The sequence below is a fragment of the Oncorhynchus kisutch genome, unplaced genomic scaffold (genome assembly GCF_002021735.2).
Source record: "Oncorhynchus kisutch isolate 150728-3 unplaced genomic scaffold, Okis_V2 scaffold1308, whole genome shotgun sequence".
Lineage (NCBI taxonomy): Eukaryota > Metazoa > Chordata > Actinopteri > Salmoniformes > Salmonidae > Oncorhynchus > Oncorhynchus kisutch.
Window position 1 is genome coordinate 1 of NW_022263253.1, and position 14247 is coordinate 14247.

The following is a 14247-nucleotide window of genomic DNA, read 5'->3' on the forward strand; positions in this document are numbered from 1 at the left end:
TGAAGGGGATTTTACAGGGCCCTAATGGACTACCGACATTGACAGTCTCCTAGCCTAAAAAACAAATGCTGAATTGCAATGCCTAGTTTTTTGAGGTAAACGCATTGTCCATATTTGATGATCAGGGCAGGGAAAGCACTAACAAACTGCATTTAGTCCAATAAAAAGACAACAAAATTATTAGGGTGATAAATAAACGGGAGTTGCTCCACGCATGACACAAGAGACCCCTCTGCTGGAGCAAAATGCTTACAGCACCTGGTATTCCCAGGCGGTCTCCCATCCAAGTACTAACCAGGCCCGACCCTGCTTAGCTTCCGAGATCGGACGAGATCGGGCGTATTCAGGCTGGTATGCCGTAAGCGAAAGGCAATCTCTTGGTACACTATATAAAGTCAACGTGTCGCTTACTCTTAGGGGACAGAGAAATGTCCACCTTGTGACACACACTGAAAAGCTCAAACCTTGCTTGCATTCCAGACATATATTTCACTCTTGTGGGGGGAAAAAGAGGGAATATCCTAGGTTCATACTTATGACAACTTCATGGACTAGGGCCCTATAAATAGAGCGCGCCCACACGGAATCACGAAAATACAGACATTAAACCGAAAATTCAACCATATTCAAAAATGCCTTGAACTAAGGCGGAAATCAACTCAATCCCTTCAACTTGTTAGAAAATCCATTCATTTGCCCAAGTGAATCATAAGACATGAACAAAATGCATCAGTGATTTGTATTTCCACGCAACGTTCAGAAACTGAATAGGACTGCCCAGTTTCCGTGCGCATGCGTGCGGAGCGCGCACATGTCTACACTTTGTGTAGCCGTTAGCGATGAGGCTAATGATAACCTTCTTGCGGTAGAGAAAGAAAGGCTTCCCACAAAAACCTTCTCAATCAAATGTTAACTGCAAAGTAGCTTATGCCAGCCTGGCAGAATTATATCATGATTATTTGCATCAATACAGTGGCCATTTGTTTTGCAAACTCCGCAATCACATGAGCGCTACAGTAACACCGTTTAACCAAACAAAGGTCTCTTCCTGGCGCACCCTTGCCTAAAAAAGGGTAACTACACCCAAAATCGATATGTCTTCCTTTTTTTCCAGACCTCAAAAGTGGTTTCCCTGCTAGGGTTTTAAATGTTGCCGTGGACATAGAAACATCTAATCATGTTATATTTCTATTAAAAAGGTGTACTTTTGAGAGCGAAAACCTGCAGAAGCAGGGACAAACGGTCAACGGGGAATAGGGGGAATTATTTAAAAATAAATGGGGGGGGGGGGCATTCAGTCAAAACATTGAAGGGGATTTTACAGGGCCCTAATGGACTACAGACATTGACAGTCTCCTAGCCTAAAACAAATGCTGAATGCACTGCCTAGATTTTTTGAGGTAAACGCATTGTCCATTATTTGATTTGATCAGGGCAGGGAAGCACTAACAAACTGCATTTAGTCCAATAAAAGACACAACATTATTAGGGTGATAAATAAACGGGAGTTGCTCCACGCATGACACAAGAGAACCCTCTGCTGGAGCAAAATGCTTACAGCACCTGGTATTCCCAGGCGGTCTCCCATCCAAGTACTAACCAGGCCCGACCCTGCTTAGCTTCCGAGATCGGACGAGATCGGGCGTATTCAGGCTGGTATGGCCGTAAGCGAAAGGCAATCTCTTGGTACACTATATAAGTCAACGTGTCGCTTACTCTTAGGGGACAGAGAAATGTCCACCTTGTGACACACACTGAAAAGCTCAAACCTTGCTTGCATTTCCAGACCATATATTTCACTCTTGTGGGGGGGAAAAAGAGGGAATATCCTAGGTTCATACTTATGACAACTTCATGGACTAGGGCCCTATAAAATAGAGCGCGCCCACACGGAATCACGAAATACAGACATTAAACCGAAATTCAACCATATTCAAAAATGCCTTGAACTAAGGCGGAAATCAACTCAATCCCTTCAACTTGTTAGAAAATCCATTCATTTGCCCAAGTGAATCATAAGACATGAACAAAATGCATCAGTGATTTGTATTTCCACGCAACTTTCAGAAACTGAATAGGACTGCCCAGTTTCCGTGCGCATGCGTGCGGAGCGCGCACATGTCTACACTTTGTGTAGCCGTTAGCGATGAGGCTAATGATAACCTTCTTGCGGTAGAGAAGGAAAGGCTTCCCACAAAAACCTTCTCAATCAAATGTTAACTGCAAAGTAGCTTATGCCAGCCTGGCAGAATTATATCATGATTATTTGCATCAATACAGTGGCCATTTGTTTTGCAAACTCCGCAATCACATGAGCGCTACAGTAACACCGTTTAACCAAACAAAGGTCTCTTCCTGGCGCACCCTTGCCTAAAAAAGGGTAACTACACCCCAAAATCGATATGTCTTCCTTTTTTTCCAGACCTCAAAAGTGGTTTCCTGCTAGGGTTTTAAATGTTGCCGTGGACATAGAACATCTAATCATGTTATATTTCTATTAAAAAGGTGTACTTTTGAGAGCGAAAACCTGCAGAAGCAGGGACAAACGGTCAACGGGGAATAGGGGGAATTATTATAAAAATAAATGGGGGGGGGGGGCATTCAGTCAAAACATTGAAGGGGATTTTACAGGGCCCTAATGGACTACAGACATTGACAGTCTCCTAGCCTAAAAACAAATGCTGAATGCACTGCCTAGATTTTTTGAGGTAAACGCATTGTCCATTATTTGATTTGATCAGGGCAGGGAAGCACTAACAAACTGCATTTAGTCCAATAAAAAGACACAACATTATTAGGGTGATAAATAAACGGGAGTTGCTCCACGCATGACACAAGAGAACCCTCTGCTGGAGCAAAATGCTTACAGCACCTGGTATTCCCAGGCGGTCTCCCATCCAAGTACTAACCAGGCCCGACCCTGCTTAGCTTCCGAGATCGGACGAGATCGGGCGTATTCAGGCTGGTATGGCCGTAAGCGAAAGGCAATCTCTTGGTACACTATATAAAGTCAACGTGTCGCTTACTCTTAGGGGACAGAGAAATGTCCACCTTGTGACACACACTGAAAAGCTCAAACCTTGCTTGCATTTCCAGACCATATATTTCACTCTTGTGGGGGGGAAAAAGAGGGAATATCCTAGGTTCATACTTATGACAACTTCATGGACTAGGGCCCTATAAAATAGAGCGCGCCCACACGGAATCACGAAATACAGACATTAAACCGAAATTCAACCATATTCAAAAATGCCTTGAACTAAGGCGGAAATCAACTCAATCCCTTCAACTTGTTAGAAAATCCATTCATTTGCCCAAGTGAATCATAAGACATGAACAAAATGCATCAGTGATTTGTATTTCCACGCAACTTTCAGAAACTGAATAGGACTGCCCAGTTTCCGTGCGCATGCGTGCGGAGCGCGCACATGTCTACACTTTGTGTAGCCGTTAGCGATGAGGCTAATGATAACCTTCTTGCGGTAGAGAAAGAAAGGCTTCCCACAAAACCTTCTCAATCAAATGTTAACTGCAAAGTAGCTTATGCCAGCCTGGCAGAATTATATCATGATTATTTGCATCAATACAGTGGCCATTTGTTTTGCAAACTCCGCAATCACATGAGCGCTACAGTAACACCGTTTAACCAAACAAAGGTCTCTTCCTGGCGCACCCTTGCCTAAAAAAGGGTAACTACACCCCAAAATCGATATGTCTTCCTTTTTTTCCAGACCTCAAAAGTGGTTTCCTGCTAGGGTTTTAAATGTTGCCGTGGACATAGAACATCTAATCATGTTATATTTCTATTAAAAAGGTGTACTTTTGAGAGCGAAAACCTGCAGAAGCAGGGACAAACGGTCAACGGGGAATAGGGGGAATTATTATAAAAATAAATGGGGGGGGGGGGCATTCAGTCAAAACATTGAAGGGGATTTTACAGGGCCCTAATGGACTACAGACATTGACAGTCTCCTAGCCTAAAAACAAATGCTGAATGCACTGCCTAGATTTTTTGAGGTAAACGCATTGTCCATTATTTGATTTGATCAGGGCAGGGAAGCACTAACAAACTGCATTTAGTCCAATAAAAAGACACAACATTATTAGGGTGATAAATAAACGGGAGTTGCTCCACGCATGACACAAGAGAACCCTCTGCTGGAGCAAAATGCTTACAGCACCTGGTATTCCCAGGCGGTCTCCCATCCAAGTACTAACCAGGCCCGACCCTGCTTAGCTTCCGAGATCGGACGAGATCGGGCGTATTCAGGCTGGTATGGCCGTAAGCGAAAGGCAGTCTCTTGGTACACTATATAAAGTCAACGTGTCGCTTACTCTTAGGGGGACAGAGAAATGTCGTCCTTGTGACACACACTGAAATGCTCAAACCTTGCTTGCATTTCCAGGCCATATATTTCACTCTTGTGGGGGGGAAAAAGAGGGCATATCCTAGGTTCATACTTATGACAACTTCATGGACTAGGGCCCTAAAAAATTGAGCGCGCCCACACGGAATCACGAAATACAAACATTAAACCGAAATTCAACCATATTCAAAAATGCCTTGAACTAAGGCGGAAATCAACTCAATCCCTTCAACTTGTTAGAAAATCCATTCATTTGCCCAAGTGAATCATAAGACATGAACAAAATGCATCAGTGATTTGTATTTCCACGCAACTTTCAGAAACTGAATAGGACTGCCCAGTTTCCGTGCGCATGCGTGCGGAGCGCGCACATGTCTACACTTTGTGTAGCCGTTAGCGATGAGGCTAATGATAACCTTCTTGTGGTAGAGAAGGAAAGGCTTCCCACAAAAACCTTCTCAATCAAATGTTAACTGCAAAGTAGCTTATGCCAGCCTGGCAGAATTATATCATGATTATTTGCATCAATACAGCGGCCATTTGTTTTGCAAACTCCGCAATCACATGAGCGCTACAGTAACACCGTTTAACCAAACAAAGGTCTCTTCCTGGCGCACCCTTGCCTAAAAAAGGGTAACTACACCCCAAAATCGATATGTCTTCCTTTTTTTCCAGACCTCAAAAGTGGTTTCCTGCTAGGGTTTTTAATGTTGCCGTGGACATAGAACATCTAATCATGTTATATTTCTATTAAAAAGGTGTACTTTTGAGAGCGAAAACCTGCAGAAGCAGGGACAAACGGTCAACGGGGAATAGGGGGAATTATTATAAAAATAAATGGGGGGGGGGGGGGGGGGCAATCAGTCAAAACATTGAAGGGGATTTTACAGGGCCCTAATGGACTACAGACATTGACAGTCTCCTAGCCTAAAAACAAATGCTGAATGCACTGCCTAGATTTTTGGAGGTAAACGCATTGTCCATTATTTGATTTGATCAGGGCAGGGAAGCACTAACAAACTGCATTTAGTCCAATAAAAAGACACAACATTATTAGGGTGATAAATAAACGGGAGTTGCTCCACGCATGACACAAGAGAACCCTCTGCTGGAGCAAAATGCTTACAGCACCTGGTATTCCCAGGCGGTCTCCCATCCAAGTACTAACCAGGCCCGACCCTGCTTAGCTTCCGAGATCGGACGAGATCGGGCGTATTCAGGCTGGTATGGCCGTAAGCGAAAGGCAATCTCTTGGTACACTATATAAAGTCAACGTGTCGCTTACTCTTAGGGGGACAGAGAAATGTCGTCCTTGTGACACACACTGAAATGCTCAAACCTTGCTTGCATTTCCAGGCCATATATTTCACTCTTGTGGGGGGGAAAAAGAGGGCATATCCTAGGTTCATACTTATGACAACTTCATGGGACTAGGGCCCTATAAAATAGAGCGCGCCCACACGGAATCACGAAATACAGACATTAAACCGAAATTCAACCATATTCAAAAATGCCTTGAACTAAGGCGGAAATCAACTCAATCCCTTCAACTTGTTAGAAAATCCATTCATTTGCCCAAGTGAATCATAAGACATGAACAAAATGCATCAGTGATTTGTATTTCCACGCAACTTTCAGAAACTGAATAGGACTGCCCAGTTTCCGTGCGCATGCGTGCGGAGCGCGCACATGTCTACACTTTGTGTAGCCGTTAGCGATGAGGCTAATGATAACCTTCTTGTGGTAGAGAAGGAAAGGCTTCCCACAAAAACCTTCTCAATCAAATGTTAACTGCAAAGTAGCTTATGCCAGCCTGGCAGAATTATATCATGATTATTTGCATCAATACAGTGGCCATTTGTTTTGCAAACTCCGCAATCACATGAGCGCTACAGTAACACCGTTTAACCAAACAAAGGTCTCTTCCTGGCGCACCCTTGCCTAAAAAAGGGTAACTACACCCCAAAATCGATATGTCTTCCTTTTTTTCCAGACCTCAAAAGTGGTTTCCTGCTAGGGTTTTAAATGTTGCCGTGGACATAGAACATCTAATCATGTTATATTTCTATTAAAAAGGTGTACTTTTGAGAGCGAAAACCTGCAGAAGCAGGGACAAACGGTCAACGGGGAATAGGGGGAATTATTATAAAAATAAATGGGGGGGGGGGGGGCAATCAGTCAAAACATTGAAAGGGATTTTACAGGGCCCTAATGGACTACAGACATTGACAGTCTCCTAGCCTAAAAACAAATGCTGAATGCACTGCCTAGATTTTTTGAGGTAAACGCATTGTCCATTATTTGATTTGATCAGGGCAGGGAAGCACTAACAAACTGCATTTAGTCCAATAAAAAGACACAACATTATTAGGGTGATAAATAAACGGGAGTTGCTCCACGCATGACACAAGAGAACCCTCTGCTGGAGCAAAATGCTTACAGCACCTGGTATTCCCAGGCGGTCTCCCATCCAAGTACTAACCAGGCCCGACCCTGCTTAGCTTCCGAGATCGGACGAGATCGGGCGTATTCAGGCTGGTATGGCCGTAAGCGAAAGGCAATCTCTTGGTACACTATATAAAGTCAACGTGTCGCTTACTCTTAGGGGACAGAGAAATGTCCACCTTGTGACACACACTGAAAAGCTCAAACCTTGCTTGCATTTCCAGACCATATATTTCACTCTTGTGGGGGGGAAAAGAGGGAATATCCTAGGTTCATACTTATGACAACTTCATGGGACTAGGGCCCTATAAAATAGAGCGCGCCCACACGGAATCACGAAATACAGACATTAAACCGAAATTCAACCATATTCAAAAATGCCTTGAACTAAGGCGGAAATCAACTCAATCCCTTCAACTTGTTAGAAAATCCATTCATTTGCCCAAGTGAATCATAAGACATGAACAAAATGCATCAGTGATTTGTATTTCCACGCAACTTTCAGAAACTGAATAGGACTGCCCAGTTTCCGTGCGCATGCGTGCGGAGCGCGCACATGTCTACACTTTGTGTAGCCGTTAGCGATGAGGCTAATGATAACCTTCTTGTGGTAGAGAAGGAAAGGCTTCCCACAAAAACCTTCTCAATCAAATGTTAACTGCAAAGTAGCTTATGCCAGCCTGGCAGAATTATATCATGATTATTTGCATCAATACAGTGGCCATTTGTTTTGCAAACTCCGCAATCACATGAGCGCTACAGTAACACCGTTTAACCAAACAAAGGTCTCTTCCTGGCGCACCCTTGCCTAAAAAAGGGTAACTACACCCCAAAATCGATATGTCTTCCTTTTTTTCCAGACCTCAAAAGTGGTTTCCTGCTAGGGTTTTAAATGTTGCCGTGGACATAGAACATCTAATCATGTTATATTTCTATTAAAAAGGTGTACTTTTGAGAGCGAAAACCTGCAGAAGCAGGGACAAACGGTCAACGGGGAATAGGGGGAATTATTATAAAAATAAATGGGGGGGGGGGGGGGGGGCAATCAGTCAAAACATTGAACGGGATTTTACAGGGCCCTAATGGACTACAGACATTGACAGTCTCCTAGCCTAAAAACAAATGCTGAATGCACTGCCTAGATTTTTTGAGGTAAACGCATTGTCCATTATTTGATTTGATCAGGGCAGGGAAGCACTAACAAACTGCATTTAGTCCAATAAAAAGACACAACATTATTAGGGTGATAAATAAACGGGAGTTGTGCACGCATGACACAAGAGAACCCTCTGCTGGAGCAAAATGCTTACAGCACCTGGTATTCCCAGGCGGTCTCCCATCCAAGTACTAACCAGGCCCGACCCTGCTTAGCTTCCGAGATCGGACCAGATCGGGCGTATTTTTTAAATAAAAAATAAAAAATAATTATGAAAAACAGACAATTTTACAGCGTTTCAATCAATGAACAATTCACCATTTTACAAAATCAGAAAGAAAATACAATCAATTGACATTTAAATCCCTCACTAAATCCAAATTAGTAATTAAAGACAAGTTTTCCATTTGGTAACATTCTAATAAATGTACTCCCCCACACAAACTGTTTTTCAAAGTTGCCTCCACCATATGTATGTATTATCTCTATATTTTTCTCCAAAATACTCTTAAAAAATACCTCCACACTCACACATTTCCCTTCATAATGACACAAGTTCCTTCTTAATCTTACAGCATATCTAGCATGACTTAAAACATAATTCACCAAGTTAAAATTCAAAACTTTACTTTTCCCATTAATACCAAACAGAAAAAATATCCTACATTCTATTCCATTAGAGAGATTAAAGTAGATGTCACGTGTCAAAAATTTGATTGATGACCCTATGTGAACCTATGTGAACGCTATGTGAACCCTATGTAGTGATGACGTGTGCATGTCTTCTGGTCAGGCAAGCCTGGTTAGGTGGGGGCTATGGGGTGAGTAAGGGTCCATTTGACAGGCCGTTAATGATTGATGACCCAAGCCTGATAGGCAAGCCTGGTTAGGTGGGGGCTATGGGGTGAGTAAGGGTCCCTTTGACAGGCCGTTAATGATTGATGACCCAAGCCTGATTTATGACCCTATGTAATGATTTATGACCCTATGTCATGTAGAAGGGTGCATGCCCAGGGTTGAGTAAGTGACCATGTGTCAGGTCAACCTGTTACTGTTTCTCACGGTTTGGGTTGGTTAAGGCCCCTTATAAAGCCGCTGAACAATACCTGTTTAAGAGTGCACAAGATCTTAAGAATAACCATGGAATTTGGGATCGGTACCAAAGCAGTGATGACTGTAACAACTGAAACAGGCCTTCGGGTTGCCCATAGAGCAAGGGCAAAGTATCAACCAGCAATATATGATGCGCCAAAAAAACGTTTTTTAAATGTGTATAGAACCCAAATACCGCCAGCAAATGCTCTGACAGATCAAGTGTTGATGTCTAATGGCCAGCAGTGGGGGTATCGGTTTGATTACCTGGCCTGTAGAGTGACCCTCTATACGGTAGATGAAGGAGAAGAATATACAGACCAGACTGTAGGCTTGGAATATGGTGTTGAAGACTGGTCGGTTTTTCGCAAGGTTGTGTGTCCTGAACTGAGCCTTATCACCAAGGGGTATAGTGTGTTCACGGGCCACGAGACCCGTTGGGAAGGTACCCCGGACTCCTCAGGACAAATATTTCACAGGGTGAAAATACAAAGAAAGAATGGCCGACCGTGCGGCAGCGTGGAGTTCTATATCGGCACCGAGGCAATCCGAAACCACAACCTTAGGGGTGGTGGCCTGACTGGGGATACCCGACTGCGTCTGCTTATTCCTTTTAAGAGTTGGGATGTACTGGAATTGAAAATGTTGCAACCGTTGGATGCTCTCTTTGTACAGAGCCAACAGCGTCAGAGCCTTGTTCATTTAAAGAAGTGCATAATATATACGAATCGTAAAGATTACGATGCAAAAGAGCCTCAAGAAGATACAGCGTCAGAAGAAAACTAAGTAAGCGGATGCTTTAACCCCGCCCCCCCAGATACCCAAGGGCCTTGTTCTACAATAAAAAGAAAAAAAGCAGCCAGTTCTTCATTTCAGCATACACCATGGATCTCCAGACCATCTACGAGGAAGCCACTACGTCATGGGGGCCCGACACTAAAGACTCTATGCCACGAAGCCCTACACTCTACGCACCCCTGGCAAGACCCGTGACACCCCCGACATTTACCCAGCCTGAGGATGTGTTTGATGGGGTGGCCAGTACTATTTTTGTGGATACAATCAAGGCCTCTGTAGCTACACTTTTAAACGTGGTGATTGGCGAATATATACGAGAAAAATGCATCGGCTGTGAGATCAATCATCCCAGCCAGCGTCGTCATCCTTGCCTCTACGACCCTCCTAGATACTACTTTTTCAATCATTTTGAGGAGCTGGTGAAAAGACTGTGGTCCTGCCGTTTTATACCAGCGCTGGTCATCGCCCTGGAGTCTATGGGTATTGCGCCGTCTATCCCTAGAGTTTACGGGGTAACCGAAGCCTTCCTACATGAACTGAAGGAGGCCATCTTCATCCATGAGAAACTCAAAGAAATCCGACACACCCTGGTGGACGACAACAAATACAGGGAAGCTGTGGTGGCTGATGTGATGCTTTTCTGGCTCAATAAATCCCAAGAGACCGAGTGACATTTTGTTTATTTAGAGCTATGGGTAACTATGTGTCTACGATGTTTGAGCGAATAAATACATTTTTTCTTTTGAGAGACCTTACAAATGTTATGCATCAGATTATTGAAAATAAAGTGAACAATGTAAAGTTCTACACAACCCACAATACAGGGGTTATTGTAGAGCGTGTGTTAAAAATGGAGCAAATCATGAAACATGTCCGACATACGGGCGAGAGTTTACAATGGTCACATATGGTATCAAGGCTTGTTGAGGATTCTGAAGAACTAGAAATAACTTTGGCTAAGATTTTACATTATTTGTTTGAACCACCCTTTAATGTGAATGTGTATCATATTTGTTGTTTATATACTTATATATCAGACGTGTGTGTTTTAAAAATTCAGCGAAACAAACCTGTAAATCTAAACAATATATACAGGGTGTTGCATGCTGTGATTGTTGAGAAAACGGGGACTTGTATCTTGCAACAAATCCTGAATTGTCTGTATACGTAATAATTGTTGCATTCTTAAAATAAAAATTCACAAACTGAAATGTTGTCGTTATATGAAAGTGGCTCATTACAGTTATTGTACCTCAGAGAGGCAAGAAGGATGGCTGAGCAGCTGTTGAAAAACATATATTATAATCCCTCTAACCCCGGGTCTTATGGGGGTAAAGAGCGTTTACAGAGAGCTATAGTCGAAGAAACAGGTAGTCTGTTAAGCGATGCTAAAGTGAATGAATGGTTATCAGAGCAAGATGCCTACACTCTACATAAACCTGTAAGAAAACATTTTCCAAGAAATAGAGTTTTTTCTACGCATCCATTATCCCAATTTCAGGCGGATCTATGTGACATGCAGTCCCTTGCCGATAAAAATGATGGAAATCGCTACATGCTAACGGTTATAGATATTTTCTCTAAATTAGCCTATGTAAGGGTGTTAAAAAATAAGAGCGGGGCAGAGGTGACCAGGGCCTTTGAATCGATCTTGAAGGCAGGAGGCGCCCCCAAGAAAGTGCAGACGGATGGCGGAAAAGAATTTTTTAATAAAACATTTCAGAAGCTAATGAATAAGTATAATATAGTACATTTTGCTACAGGCTCTGATTTGAAAGCTTCGGTTGTGGAACGCTTTAATAGGACTTTGAAAGAGCGGATGTGGCGCTATTTTACAGCTCACAACACCAACCGATATACAGACATAGTTCAGGATTTAGTAAACGGGTACAACCACAGCTACCATAAGACTATACGTATGAAGCCCTCGGAGGTCTCTTCGGAAAACTCTTTTCAAGTCTTTAAAAATATGTATGGTTTGTTCCCACTTCGCCGTAAGAAAAAAATGACTTTTAAATTCCTAGTGGGTGACTTGGTGCGTATATCAAAGTTGAGGGGTGTTTTCGACAAAAAATACGAACAAGGCTTTAGCTCGGAGTTGTTTACCGTTACCGAATGTCTGCCACGCATTCCGCCGGTCTACAAATTAAAAGATTATGACGGGGATCTTATAGAGGGATCTTTTTATGAGAAGGAATTACAGAAGGTCCAGTTGGGTAAAGACAAAGTCTTTCACGTGGAGGAGATTCTAGATCAGAAGAGAGAAAAGGGTAAAAAATGGTTGCTGGTCCGCTGGAAAAACTGGCCTCAAAAGTTCAACAGTTGGGTATTGGAGCAGGATGTGGTGGAGGCAACGGGGGTTAATTTAAACCCCTAGTCATGATAACTAGTGCATCATTCGCGTGTACACAGTTGGGCATCATGGAACACAGCGGCTTCTACCTGACTCTCCCCAGTAATGCGTCGGCACAGATATATCGTAATAATCAGAGTTCGAAGTATACAACCAATTTTCCAAAGCCTATAGAGTTATCAGAGGCTTGGGAAGTAGGTCTCAGCGAGATTACATACCCCCATAGTTGGTATAATATCAAAGCTAAGGACCGTGATTTTTATTGCAAAAGGTTCTCGGAACCTGCGAAACTTATTAAGCTTAAAAAAGGTTTCTATAGAACCGTCGACAGGATCGTCTCAGAGTTGAATGAACACCTAACCCTGAACAAGATGGAAATATTCCTATTCTACAATCCAATCCATAAAAGGATACAAATCTCAGGGCCTGCTAACGGAGGTATAAAGACCAGCGGTAATTTATCCTACATGTTGGGGATGGGTCCCAATAAATGGACGTATGTGAACGATAAATTATTCCCATTCCCTGCGGATATACATGCAGGCTTTTACAACATATTTGTCTATACCGACATCATAACCTATCAAAGGGTCGGAGACAGCTGTGTGCCCCTCCTGCGAACAGTTCATATAGACGGCAAGGATGGGGACATCGTCACTGTCAATTATGACAAGCCGCACTACGTACATGTCAGCAAGAACTATATTGAAAACATTCTGGTTGAGCTTAAAACGGATCAGAACGAAAACATTGAATTTACTTATGGTAAAACGATTGTAAAACTCCACTTTAGACCCACCAAAACCTCTCTACATATATAATAGCTGTATTATATTTATAAACATAATACAAATAAAAGTGTTATGGAGCACCATCAGCTCGACCCTAACCGTTATGTTTCATACTATGCGGATCAAGTGGGTAATGGACTACCAGGATATCATGGAGCGCCGACAATGTATGGTTCGGGGATAGGAGGTATATTCCGTAACCTCTTCAGGATGGTTTTACCGTTTATGAAGAGAGGCTTCAGCATAGCCAAACCACATTTAAAATCAGCGGCTAAAAATATAGTAAGTGAGGTTGTAGCCAATGCTATGACCCGAAGGGCGTCACCAGAGGTGGAGCATCAAGAAGGCTCGGGGCTTATGATATTGTCTCGAAGGCCAAAAAAGAGACCCCCTGGTTTAAGGCGTAGACCTGCACCTAAAAAGCGGCGGTTAACTGTTAAAAGAACCTCAGTAAGTCAAAGACGGGGTAAAGTGAGGAGGTCTGTACCAAAACAGGCTAAAAGAATACTAGGAAGTATTTTCTAAAAGAATAAGTGACATGGCTCTTTTACATCGAATGTCCTCTGAAGCTATAAAGACAGAACTTGATCTTTTCACGGCACCGTTAACGCAGCATTCAATAGATAGATCCAGTTATGTGGAGATAGCCCCTCTCTCTGCTATTACCGATAACGGGCCTATCGAATTTTTCATACCAGGCCATGGTGACAACTATCTGGACCTCAACAACACCTTGGTGCATTTACGTCTAAAAGTGACCAAAAGAGATGGGTCTAATATTGCAGACGATGCCAAAGTGAGTCTCATTAATTACCCCTTGGCCACCATTTTCTCCCAAGTTGATGTGACTTTGGGTGAACGCCTAATCAGTCAAAGCAGCGCTACATACCCTTATAGAGCCATCATGGAGTGTTTACTAAACTACTCCGAAGACACTCTCAAAACCCAATTTAGCGCCGGGCTGTTTAGCAAGGATACTGCAGGAGCCTCTATGGAATCGACAGACCCTTCCACCGGTGCAAACAAAGGACTAGCGGCACGAGCTCGCTACTGCGCCGAATCTCGAGAGTTTCATTTGCTAGGCCCTATACACTCTGACATTTTCTTTCAAGAACGGTTACTCTTAAATTCGGTTGATTTAAGATTAAAATTAACCAGGGCCAAGGATGATTTTTGCCTGATGTCTCCCCAAGACGGGGATTTTAGTTTGAAAGTGTTGGGGGCAACCCTTTTTATTAAAAAAGT

General features: G+C 42.9%; 6 non-coding genes across 6 annotated transcripts; all 6 read right to left on the reverse strand.

Moving 5' to 3' along the window:
- Positions 1-246: 246 nt before the first annotated feature.
- Positions 247-364, reverse strand: LOC116365852 (5S ribosomal RNA). The gene has a single exon (XR_004208199.1). It is a non-coding gene; the product is annotated as a 5S ribosomal RNA (ribosomal RNA).
- Positions 365-1551: 1187 nt separating this feature from the next.
- On the reverse strand, positions 1552-1670 carry LOC116365851 (5S ribosomal RNA). Its single transcript, XR_004208198.1, has one exon. It is a non-coding gene; the product is annotated as a 5S ribosomal RNA (ribosomal RNA).
- Positions 1671-2860: 1190 nt separating this feature from the next.
- LOC116365854 (5S ribosomal RNA) lies at positions 2861-2979 on the reverse strand. Its single transcript, XR_004208200.1, has one exon. It is a non-coding gene; the product is annotated as a 5S ribosomal RNA (ribosomal RNA).
- A 1190-nt stretch (positions 2980-4169) lies between these two features.
- On the reverse strand, positions 4170-4288 carry LOC116365855 (5S ribosomal RNA). Its single transcript, XR_004208201.1, has one exon. It is a non-coding gene; the product is annotated as a 5S ribosomal RNA (ribosomal RNA).
- A 1198-nt stretch (positions 4289-5486) lies between these two features.
- On the reverse strand, positions 5487-5605 carry LOC116365856 (5S ribosomal RNA). The gene has a single exon (XR_004208202.1). It is a non-coding gene; the product is annotated as a 5S ribosomal RNA (ribosomal RNA).
- Positions 5606-6800: 1195 nt separating this feature from the next.
- On the reverse strand, positions 6801-6919 carry LOC116365857 (5S ribosomal RNA). The gene has a single exon (XR_004208203.1). It is a non-coding gene; the product is annotated as a 5S ribosomal RNA (ribosomal RNA).
- Between the last annotated feature and the right edge of the window lie 7328 nt (positions 6920-14247).